This window comes from Podarcis liolepis, assembly GCF_965112155.1.
Source record: "Podarcis liolepis genome assembly, chromosome: 9".
Classification (NCBI taxonomy): Eukaryota; Metazoa; Chordata; class Lepidosauria; order Squamata; family Lacertidae; genus Podarcis; species Podarcis liolepis.
This window is the reverse complement of record NC_139564.1, coordinates 49,222,213-49,235,215: the sequence shown is the minus strand read 5'-3', so window position 1 is coordinate 49,235,215 and position 13,003 is coordinate 49,222,213. Positions and strand designations below refer to the sequence as shown.

General features: G+C 39.4%; 1 protein-coding gene across 25 annotated transcripts in view; it reads right to left on the bottom strand.

The window, feature by feature from the left end:
• Positions 1-13,003, bottom strand: part of TENM3 (teneurin transmembrane protein 3) — a 1,268,022-nt gene that overhangs the window by 1,045,877 nt on the left and 209,142 nt on the right. For all 25 annotated transcript variants that reach the window (XM_083459440.1, XM_083459473.1, XM_083459433.1 and 22 more), the window contains exon 2: positions 4,836-4,889. The gene's annotated coding sequence lies outside the window, so the exon portion shown is untranslated. The remainder of the gene's footprint in view (positions 1-4,835; positions 4,890-13,003) is intronic.

Genomic DNA, 13,003 nt, shown 5'->3' with positions numbered 1-13,003 from the left:
CATTAGGGACAAATGCCAGGTTCTATATTTAGGCAGGAAGAACTAGCTGCACAAATATAAAAGGTGTTGGATACCTGACTTGTCATATGAAAAGAATCTAGGGGTCTTAGTAGCTTAACGTAGCGTGATGCAACAGCAAAAAAATAAAAAATCCCTAATGGTATTCTAGGCTGCATCAACAGAAGTATAATGTTCCGATCAAGCAAAGTCATAGTACCATAGTACCACCAAGGCATAGTACTGCCTTGGTCAGCCCACGCTTGGAGTATTGTGTCCAGTTCTGTGTGGCACAATTTAAGAAGGATGTTGACAAGCTGGCATGTGTGCAGAGGAAGGTTACCAAGATGATCAAGGCTCTGGAAAACCAAGCCTTATGAGGAACAGTTGAGGGATCTGGATAAATTTAGCCTGGAAAAGAAAAGCCTGAGAGGTGATATGATAGTCACATTCAAATATCTAAAGGACTGTCACAAAGCAGATGGAGCAAGCTTGTTTTTTTCCTGCTTCAGAGGCTAGGACCTGAACCAATGGATTAGAAAATATATTCCAACTAAACAGCAGGAAGAACTTTCTGACACTAAAGAGCTGCTTGGCAGTGGAACACACTCCCACAAGAGGTGTTGGACTCTTCTTCCTTGCAGTTATTTTAAGCAGAGGATGGATGGCCATCTGTCATGGATGCCTTAGTTGAGATTGCTACATTCAGGGGGTTGGATCAGATGACCATTGGGATCCCTTCCAATGCTATGATTCTCTTATTCCTCATCCTGTAGGCTATATTCTTTATCCTTCTAAAATGTTATATCAAAGCCATAATTTTAATTGCAATACAGATACTTTAAACCAACAAAACACACTTTTATGTTTTCTATTGCAACACATTCCCCTTTATCCATTCTATCTTTTCAGCAGTAGGCTTTACAATGTGTTTCTTTTTATATCCATTAACAACAATACAATGTTTCTATTCACTAAGTATTAGCAAAAAAGCTGATTTGTGACTCGTGTGCTTTTCTTTTTCATGCTTCTGTACAGCACGCAAAACAAATCTGCAGATTTCTCCTGTCATGAGATGTGTGAATTCCATAAGCCTTTGTAACTCACACATGTCACAAGAGACAGAGAATACACAAGCACCCTGATTTTCATATAAAATGGAATTTCAAAGCAAAGGCACAAACTGTTAATTCCATTGTCTTGTTTCATTGTTGTAATTTAGAGCAATGAAATTTAGGGAAGCCACAGTGGAGGAGAATTCCTGTGCAACCACTGGTTTTCTAATACACTCTCCACAAGGTATCAGATAACTCTTTATCATGTAGAAATACTTCTGGAAGGAACCTATCTGCACCCAATTGAAGAGGGAAAGTGGCTGGCTGGGAAAGAGTTAACATTCTCTCCACAACTCCACCCAATGTTTTTCTATTTCAAATTGTATCATTCTGACCCTGCAGTGGGCCTTCAGGATTTAATTAGTCACATTCATGTGCAACATGTAAAAAGGTAAAGGGACCCCTGGCCAACGACTCTGGGGTTGTGGTGCTCATCTTGCTTTACTGGCCGAGGGAGCCGGTGTTTGTCTAAACATACATGTTGGAAATTACAATGCATGGCACACATTCTAAAGTTAATGTGGTTAAGGACTTCCGGGTTGGTGCCTCCGGCAATGGCGTATTTCCTCTGACCGGGAGGAATCTGCTCCGTGAAAATTTGGGTCTGGCTGCCACGGCGAAGGCAGAGACCCGTATAAATCACAGGCGGGAGAAGCCTGTGAACGTGGGATTCGGCGGGCACCTTTTGCGCCTCCCCTACTCGCGGGGAAACCCGGTTTCGGGGATCCGGAGTGATGTGGAGTGAGCAGCGCGGTGCTTCGAATCGTCTGCTTCTTCCACGGAGCAAAGCCACATAGCTGTTGCCGGAGAGCATTGACTTTTTCCTGTGGACAATTTGACTCCAAAGTAATTACCCGTGAGCAGAGCTGAGACGGGAGAATCGGATTTTAAACGTTTAATTTGGCATCGAAACGGGGAGGTTCAAAACAGGAAGTCCGCCTTCCCTACTTGTAAACAGACCGAGGCAAGGAGGCTGTAGGCTGAAGTCTTGGAAAGCCTTTTGTAAAAGCCTAAATTTCCATCGGTAAAGAGCATAAAACCCCCCTTGGAGGCAGGAGAAGAGAGGGGGAAGTTGTGGACTGAGTATGCCTGCAGGAGAGAGTGAAGGGAGTTAAAATAACACCGCTCTGACCCTGGAAACGGGCTGCCAGTAGGACTGATGTTTTGGAATGTTCATTGACAGCACTTAGAACGTTCCTTGACAGCTAGCAAAGTAAGAGAAATACATTGTCTCTATTGTCTCCGGCTGCTTCTAAAAAGGAGTAAAAAGTAACTGAAATCTGAAACTAACTTTGGATTGTATGAGTTGCGTTTAAACATTGTTGATTATTATAAATAGAAACTGTTTCCCCCTAGTGGAAGTCTCTGAAATTGGTTACTTTATAAGAGCTGGGCTAGGGGGACTTCCAGCTGCAAGATAAAAACTGTGAGACTCTGAGATTGACCTTGAATCTCTCAAGTGTTATGGTAAATGGAAAGGGGAAAAAACAGATGAAATGTCGACAGAAGAGGCCTTAGTGGTCGCATTAGTGAAAAAAACAATTCGCTGGAACAGCTTCACAGGAAAACAGACAATCTGGGACAAAAGGTGAACACCAACACAGAAACCATTCAGAGATGGATACAGGAATTTACCTTGACACGGCAAACTGCGGATGAAGTCAGGGAGAAAACCCTTGCTGCTGAATGTAAAACAATACAACTGGAGTGTGAAAGAGCCCCATCCATTCAAAGGCAACTTGATGTGACATCTGTCATGATGGAACTTAAAGAAAAACAGATGAAATTGAGGACCAGAGCCCTACCTGAATTGGGAAAGGAAAGCTTGACAGAGCTTCAGGAGGAGACAGGACTAACATTGGTTGAGAAAGAGAGGCTTTTGGGGGCCAGTATGACCGCCAAAAATGTGAATTTATTTAAGGGTAACTGTGAAGGATGTTGGATTGAAGAGAAGGGGGATTGGGAAATATGGACAAATCTGAAGTTGCTATTGTTGGGCCGAGCTGTTGTGGTGGGGATGAGGGTTGCTGTGTTGCCGGGGATGTTGCTTTTGTTCCAAATAGTGCAAGTTTTGGATGGGATGGATTGTATCAGGAGGTGGCAGAGGGATGTTTTTGGATTTGTTTGGCAGGGCAGGAAGCCTCGAGTAAAACTTAAGATATTGACGGATGCTAAAGAAGGAGGTGGACCTGCCCTGCCAGACCCCTAAACTTTGTTGTGAACCATCTGCTTTTTGCTGGCTAAGAGAATGGTTGTCTCTTGGAAGCACTGAAGTGTTGGATAATGGCAGATGAAGTTGATGGACTAGATGGAATTGGCAGAGACTGGCAAGATCCGAGACCAGGGAGAAGAGTCGGTGGAAGAAGACTGGGAAAAGTTTAAAGATTATTTATAGAAATATTGTGAAATTAATGAATGTTAGAAGAATGTTGGAATGAAGTTATATGGCTTCAGTAGAAATGTTATAAGGAATTAAGTATAAATAGATTAATAGAGTTTTAAAGGGAAAAATATGGTTAGAATGTGTTAAGATAATTATAGGATAGAAAACAGAGGAAGATGGAAAGGAATTGCTGAAACAATTAACAGAAGTGGAATACAAAAAGGGAGGTGTGAGGAGGTTGAGGAAATAAGGGAAAGAAAGATAAGATGTTGAAATTGGATTGAGTTTTAAATGGTTTTTGTTTTGTTTTGTTAGTTTCTTTTATTTTGTATTGTATTGTATTGTATGTTTTTTTCTTTTTTGGTTTTTTGTAGTGTTGTGTTTAATTTGTTGGAAATTTAATAAATATTTTTTTTTTAAAAAAATAAAGTTAATGTGGTTAATATACAAAGTCTTCTTCATGCTAACATAACATTATGTGCAAATAATAATGAGGTTAAGATATGATTTTTAACATTTGTCATAAAGGAGAACAGAAAGCTCCTACACTGTCTTTGAATGATTATCAGTAGCCTATATTATGTCCTCCTAAAATTTTACATCAGAAATGACAGTATAGAAATTAAAAAGCAAGGTTATGTTGTCTCAGATGACTTGAATTATGATACAATTAATATGAAATAGAATAATTTTATTTAGTTCCCCCATTCCAGATCCTGAAAGCAAACATAATGAGAGGTCACTACTATTTCATTAATTTTTATGCAGAGGTTTCCCTTTACAATCAATAAACACTTAAAATCAATTATGTACCTCCTATCAATAATATTGTAGCAGCACGTATTTCACTGTAAATAATTACAATCTCTTTTTAAAACCATGGTCAATACTACATCTTCCTTTTGCAATTACTGAGCTAACTGCAACATTAATATTTCTATTTTGCAGCGAAAATTCAGATCCTTTTAATCTGAAAGCTCACATCAACAATTCACATGAAAGTGGAATAGCCAACATTATATTTGTAAGCACATTAGCATTTCCCTACATACTTATAAAGAATTCTATTTTGATAACCAAAAGGTGGGGGGGGGAAAGGCATTTATTCAATGCATTTTAAATTAAAATACTGTATAATGAGAACAATATCCCTCCTTCTTTATCAGTTAATACTATTAAAACTGTACCACTAAAGTTCTGGGGGGAAAATCTTTGTAAAAGGAATATGACAAGATAGGCCAAAGAAAGGTAGCTTTTAAAAATTCATTCAAATAATACCACAGTCACATATATGAAATAGCATCTTTTTACAACAAGTTATAGCAAACAGAAACACTTACTGTTATTTTCTTGTAGCAGAATCTGTATTCACAATGCCATCTTGAAGTTATTGCCTGTTAAAAAGTCACCAAAACACGAATACATTAATTTAAAATACAATAAACTCTGAATTGCACAGCTAATAAGAATATTTTCATCCCATAAATAAGAAATATAACAACCATAATATCCCCATTTTAGTTTCATTCCATGAATTAAGAACAACAAAAGCAGGGCCAACTGAAAATTATGTCTTAATACCAAGAGCGTCTTAGCAAGAGCTAAGAAATGCCACTTAGGGAATTCGGACAAATTCAGCTTAACATACAAATTCAAAAATGGAGAATATACACTTAACCCTCTCTACAATTTGAATTCAAAGCCATAAAAGTTCAATATCATCTACAATAAGAAGCAGCCCAGTGTGTGTCCTCATTGTGAATGGCTCAGATGGCCTTCCAGTGTACAAAAAAGCAGTTTAGCACAACAAAAATCAGAATCCCAAGGTTCAATAAAACCTATACTAAGTATCAGTGCCCAGGAATGTCTTGTGAAGAGTGTGTGTGTGTGTCATTCTACAATGTAGAAGCCATCATTCATCAATGTGGAAGATTCTTCTTCAAGGGATCTTGGCTAGAGTTATTGCCAGCTAAACACAATATGACTAGAAGCGCCTTTTAGAATAGTCTAAGTCAGTGGTGGCCAAACATGGTCCTCCAGCTGTTTTGGGACTACAGTTCCCATCCTCCCTGACCACTGGTCCTGTTAGCTAGGGAGTTGTAGCCCAAAAACAGCTGTAGGGCCAAGTTGGGCAGCCACTGGTCTAGGTCAACAACAATACCTGAAACAGGGGGCTGGTGAAAATCACTCAGCATGAACACAATATCTGCAAAGCATTCCATTAAGCATCCTAGCAGCTGCAGTTTGCACTAGCTGCATATAGAGCATGTTTCAGTAATTTAATTTAGAAGTTAAAAATGAGTGGGTCACTATGCCCAAGCTGTCTCCATCCAGGACTGGGCATATCTGGCACACCAGCTGAAGGCAATGAAATGTTCTCCTAGATCCCAAGGCCATCTGAATCTCCAGTGGCAAAGAGGGATCAAAATGCACTCTCAAGCTATGAACCTGCTATTTCAAGAGTAATGCAGTTCCTGCCATAAAAGGAAGGCAACATTCTCCCCAAACCTGAAAATCAGTCCCTCATAGGGCAACTGAATAGTAGAACTAAGCTTCTGTCTTACTGGGACTAAGTTTATTAGCCATCATGGCCAACGCCACTTGGCTAGTTCTAATCAGTCACAATGGGCAAGGTTAATTATATGGTAGGCTGGATGTAGGAAGCACCATGTCCACATTCCCAGGTTACAATAGCTGTGGCCATCCTAACTACCCCATTCGCATTGTCACAGAAACAAGCTGCCATGCAAAAGAACTGTTGGACAGCTACTCAAGGGTGTGATGGAGCCAGCTCTCCCTTCACTGCCACACAATATACTGTAAATAATTTTTCACTCTACAAATGCCTAGTTGTCTTCACCACTAATTTTATGACACTTGTGCTTTATCCATCGTCCTGCCTGTTTCAGTCACCAAAATTCCTCAGAATACCAAACGACCACTTTGGTGCCAGAGGGATTGCTCAGGATCGATTGTCTTGATGGCATGACACATCTCACCGTCCACAGTAAGACTAGGGCATCAACCAGTTTCCCCATTCTTTCTCTCCCCTTCTGCAACAAATCAGGAAAAATCAATTCCCTGTAGAGGTCAAACTCCTTGTCAAACCCTTGCTGTGAAAGAGATTGTCTTGACTCAGTTTCACCCTTGCCTTTGCTCACAAAACTCTGTTTGCACAAGATGTTTCTCCCCTGTTTTTTTCCACATTTCCAATCAGTATTTGCATATCCAGCCACCCATAGTTTCTCCCTGATGGGTAAACTATGGTATAAGGAGTGCCCAGGACACGCACTACCATGATGATAACAATTTGATATGAGAATATCACTGCGACATCACTATGGGTCTGGACCCCATGCTGGTAAAAGGCAGCTCAAGGCAAGCTTGGGAGGCTAAATATATTAAGGGAAGTTTAAGAATAAGAGATTTCCAGCCTCTACCTTTCCCTTAAATTGTGACATGTAGTTACAGGTAAATGAAACATAGCCAGCCAGTACATTCCCAACCTTTTATTTAGTAGCAATAACTGTTTTTCCATAAATGCCACCACAATATAATTGTAGAGTTCTGGATCTCCCCAAATTAACATAAACTGTAGAGAAGAACTATTCATGGACATTTAGCTGCTTCAAACTGCACAATGGGACTTCCTCCCCAGGTGCACCTGCACCCTGTCCCCAGTTGGGCTCTAGACGGTTGGGGGATCCCCGGAACTGATTTGCGCAGGTGTGGGGGGAATATGAGTAGCAATTTAGGTTGGCTCTTTTGTACAATGTGGATGCAAATGTTGCTTCTCTTGACAGAACTTATATTAATTAAAGCTATTCATTAAGAAAAGCAGCAGGCAGAAATGTAATTAAAATGGCAAAGTACAATACGCTTTTATGCACTGGTTGGCTTGGATGGCTGTGTGAAGAATTCCAGTTTTGTCGTTAAACACCTTGGTCAAAAATAATGCAATTTCTTTTCCTTATTCACAGCAGCACTGGCTCCAACATGTGTAAACCAGCTCCTTTATCGCTGTGTGAGGTGATGTCTTATATACTGAACAAGCCTGTTCATTTTTCTCATATGAGAAACAGCTGAGAAAATTTTACTTATTACCTGCCCCTTTTTTTATTTCACTCTATCTGGAGAGCAAATGTTCAGCTGTAAGAAAGGTCTTCATGTTACTGGCATCAGCCTACTCTCCTCCACCCCATAAGGAATCCCTCCCACTCTGACACAAGCACACAAGAGGCTTGTTGTTAAGGGTTAATTTCATGCTAAAACTCCTTCTGTGATAGGTCCATGCTCAACCAATGCTAAGCAAGGATTCAGAATCTTCCCTAGTGCAGAAGATTCTTTAAAAAGATGTCCTCAAGTATTTGGGGCTTCCATTAAAAATAAAACAAATAATCTTAGCTGAGTGATGGTGGTGGAATAATATTGAAATACATTTACATGGAGGTTAGGAGGACAGCAGCACTGCACTCAGGACCTCAGGATCTCCATTCCCTTTTTCCATATTGTACTAAGCTGACTTTAGGACATGCATACATGTTCTAAATATCATTTGCTTCAGGTCATCCAACAAAAACAAACATAGTTCTGGTCAAATGGTTTGCATGTTTTTCAACCAGCCCATCTGACTCCTCTGTGGCTATGAGAATGAGAATGAATGAGAAGCGGTGATACAATGAAAACTTATAATTACATGATTTGCAATACAGATTTTCCTATCTTGCAATCCTTAAATGCGGCCTGAATCAAATGTTACTTCTCTCAAAAGTTAGCCAACAGAAAATGGAAAACAAGATTCTGCATATGCAAAGGTAATGCTGTTTCATTTTAACTGATGTTTAGTTCAAGGCTTGACATTAACTGGTACCCACACAAAGTATATGTCCTCAAGAGTTTTTCAAAGCTTCAGAGACTGATAGCTCTGACTTTTATGCAGAAAAGATACTGTGTAGCCCCTAAATTTGTTCAACAGCTTTTAAAATCCACAACCACCCACTATGAGCAATGTAAAGATACATTCACATCAACATTCTTTCTTAATAATATTATTAAACAATTTATTTGAAATGTTTTGTTGTATTTTTCACCAATCTCCTATCAAAGGGACCTAGTCAATGACAATTAATGCATTCTGGCAATGGAGATAATATCAATGTTTCATGATATTTATACACCAGATATGCAAGTCATATTTTGAGTGTGTAGGTGGAAACTAAAAAAAACAACCCCAAACATTTACAATTGACAAAAATAATCTAGAAACTAATAGATCTTCTAAACAGCCTTCAGCTCACAGTAGTCCATCAACACAAAGCCTGTCAAAGAGTTTATTGGAACCTAAAGATTACATTTTCCAGAAATCACTACTTTTGATTGTACTCAATACAGGACAATGAATTATGAAATCACAAAGTGACAGATTAAATATCCAGCTTTAGGACACGCTGTCTGATCCAGTCAAATGAAATATATTCTTACTTCTGTTTTGCTGATACCAAAGACATATGGATGGTATTTCTATTCACACAAATTATAGCTATGGTGACATTGCAGTGTATGTGGATATAAGTGTCTCCTTTCACATTTCTTTGACTTGTAAATTTCTGTTATCTATGATAGTTCCTTTTTTTTCTTTTTACCAAGTCAGGTTTGATTGGAAAATGAAGGTATATTGATTCAGAATGGGGAAGGCTACTCTGTAAGCTTATAGGAGGAAAAGATAATTACAGGTAGACAGACAGCTAGATAGATACAAACATATAGATACACACACCATTGTACCCTCCTGAATGGCATCTAGTGTGCTGATGACCCTTAAAATTAAGAGAGCGCTGCACTCAGCACAATTTATGTTATGCCTATGCCTATCCTCTAACATTTGGTACATGTATGTTGTGCAGTTTTACTTCACACTGCTTATCATACACCCACTATTCATTAGTTACTACTAATGTGTAACTAATGCACATTTTCCTTATCTTATATGCCCACATGCACTGGATTTTCTAGGCAAATAGGAGCATTCAGTTTTAATGCCTATGGCAACATTAGCAACTATGTTTGATCAAGAGGAAAAAGCTTGGAATGCCTGAGCCCTGGCCTAGAAATAGTGCCTATACATTTAAATGCCATGAGGCACTTAAAGAGGGTGCAACTGCTACACTCCATCTTTATTGATAGTATTAACCCTTATTGTGGTCCTCTTTTTTCCCCAACCCTACCAGACTCAGTTACTCAATAATTTCTTGCTCCTGATCAGTACAGTACAGTGGTACCTCAGGTGACAGAAGCTTCAGGTTACAGACGCTTCAGGTTACAGACTCCGCTAACCCAGAAATAGTACCTTGGGTTAAGAACTTTGCTTCAGGATGAGAACAGGAATCGCGCAGTGGTGGCAAGGCAGCAGTGGAGGCCCCATTAGCTAAAGTGGTACCTCAGGTTAAGAACAGTTTCAGGTTAAGAACATACCTCCAGAATGAATTAAGTTCTTAACCCGAGGAACCACTGTATATGAAGCTGGTGCAGAATCAGGTTACCAGGCTGTGGGGCAACTAAATTGGGTCATGTGACACAGATCCTTAAAGAACCAAATCTGGCTGTCCCAACGGAAGATTTTGATATACAAAGCTCTAAATTGCCCAGAACCCACATTAAACAACCACATACACTCCTGTACTCTGAAATCAGCAGCGAAGGCACTACAGTGGTACTTCGGTTTAAGAACAGCTGTTTACGAACTATTCAGTTACGAACTCTGCAAAACCGGAAGTAGTGTCCCAGTTTGTGAACTTTACCTCGGTCTAAGAACGGAAGCCGAACAGTGGAAGAGCACGGGCAGCAGGAGGCCTCATTAGGGAAAGCGCACCTCGGTTTAAGAAAAGTTTTGGTTTAAGAACGGACTTCCAGATTGGATTAAGTTTGTAAACCGAGGTACCACTGTACTCATTGGGCATGACCCACAGTAAAGCGTGCAAATGGTTGTTTATGTTGTGCATTGGCCTGGGTTCCTTCAGGATGATGAGTCATATTTATAACAAACAAACAAATTGGACGTCATCACAAGCTCAAACCCAAAACTAAGTACTGTACAGATGCAGCTTCATTTGCTCACATCCATCTCTTGGCAATTATCAGCTTTGCTATCCCTTATTCTGGACAAGGCAGTATAGAAGTGATGCTCACTACTGATCGTGTTAAAAATAAGACATTACAGTTTGGCTAGGTAAAGATGCACTGATTCACATTATAACTCAATTATAGGAGAGAGATTTATAATATTATTTTTACACATATCACCAGGGAATTGTCACTGGCAACATGTAATGAAGGACCGTGTCATGTTGTAACCAAAAACCAGGGCCCTCAGGGTGTACCGTTATTGCTTTAATAGATATCTAATGGCTCAGCAGCATTGCTTTTTGGCACCTGCCCCATAAAGTTCCACTTAATATATTATTCATTTCAAAGAAGTTCAGGCCTGTACCTGCAATAATCAGTTGTAGTTCTTTCAGAAAAGCAAGGGAGCATGTATAAATTCTGGCCAGACACTTTATTGCTTGATCATGCCCAATGTTGATTGATGGGGAAAATGCATTATTGAGCTTCTAATAATAGTGCCTCAATGTAAGGTGGTTAGAAAAAACAACACATTGATGCTTATCTTAGATTGGGTTTTTCTCTCCTACTGGAACAACCCATACCTAATATAAAAACTTTCTTGAAATGCTCAGGAGAAGTTTTTTTAGGGGACACACAGGGCAGGAGGGAGGAAATCTGTTTTGCTGAGCGGGCTTCTGCTTGTGCAAAGGGTGGGTCAAAGCCATGGCGACTACCACTAGATTTTGTTTATATAATATGGTTGGCAAATGGTAACAGCTGGGCCAGATTGCTGAATCTCAGGTCTCTTGGGGTATATATATATGCAGTGCTATTTTTCTAGAAAAAGAGGTGCCAGAGCTCACCATGAATGCCTCTCTTGTTCTCTTATAATGGCAATGGTTCTAGTGAGTTCTGGCTGAAAAAAGCAGCGTATATATGGTAATCCTTGGTTCACATTTAATTCGCAACACAATTCCCTTTACCTCCAAGACCACCAATTTCTGAGCTTATCACTGTGAAAGTGACTCTCCTAAACTGTCTGATATTAGAATTCAAAACCACATACGAGCAAAATCTCTCTATGCACCTTCCCAATACAAGAAAGGGATCTATGTGCAGAAGCAGTTTATTTCCGCTCAAATAGCTGATATGGAAACACACGTGAGGATCTGGGTGCGTATCTCCATCTACCTGGTGATGCACATCTTGGCGTTACTGAACTTTATGTAGCTGCCAATAGGAATGCGCATTTACCACCCAATTGTTATATGAGAGATGGGTCAGGGCCTGTTTTTTCATGGACATTTGAAATGAAGTTTACACTGAGCAATTGCTGGTAGAAGCAACAAACTTGGAACATAAAATGATGCCATAGTCTTAATTCTTTCTGTGTTTACACATGAAAAGAGAAAGAGAGAGAGAGATTCACAAGCAAACCTCTCCCAATGTGAGACACTAACAGTTTTAGCAAGTATCACATCTAGTAGCTTCTTTATGTTGCTGTAAAATGCTCAATCTTTCCCCCACTTATAGATCTGGCAGCCAGTAATGAAGAAGGAAGGTCAGATCTACAGCAATTCCATTTCTGCTGATCTTTAGTACTTTCAAGGTGACAAATTCACTTCCTATTACTGAACCTGTAGAAAGTGGTGTGCATGGTATAGTTTTTTTTAAATCCTGAAGCTTGAATGAATGAATGAATGAATCTTTATTTGTGTCAGCCATCGGCCATAGCAGCAAAACAACAATATGATATACAAAGAATAGAAATAAAAAGTCAATTATATAAAAAACATTTTAGGATTTTGAATCAATAGTCCTGATGCTTTATGGAACCACACAAACATAGATGCTTCTTTGTGGGGTGGTGGCGTAATTTTTTGGGGGGTGGGGAATAAACAAACAATAAAACCTGTCCAGAGGTATGGAAGTCTATATGATTAATGTAGCATAATTTGGGATACAATAGACTAATCCAAATATTGCACATTTGCAACTTCTGTAATATATATTTTACTTTAAACTGAATCTGTGGAAAGTATATTTGACTTCAGTTACCTCATATTAAAATATTTACTCAGTAATCGCTACTATCGCACGTTTGTAAAGGCATGGTGTTGCCTCAAAAAGGGTGGGAACCTTTTTGGCCCAATAAACACAGAGTAACTGGAGTAACAGAGAAGCCTGGTTAAGCGGGGGGCGTTAACACAAAGGAAACTATAGTTTTCACTTTTTAATAAACTACAATTCCAAATGAGGAAATTCCTCTTTTACTTTAGAACGATAACTTCCAGTTAAATCTATTTGGGTTTGATTCTGGTTTGTCTTAACTAAGTTTGATAAGTGCAAACAATAGTTTCCAGGCTCGTACATAATGGATATACAGTCATACCTCGGGATAAATACG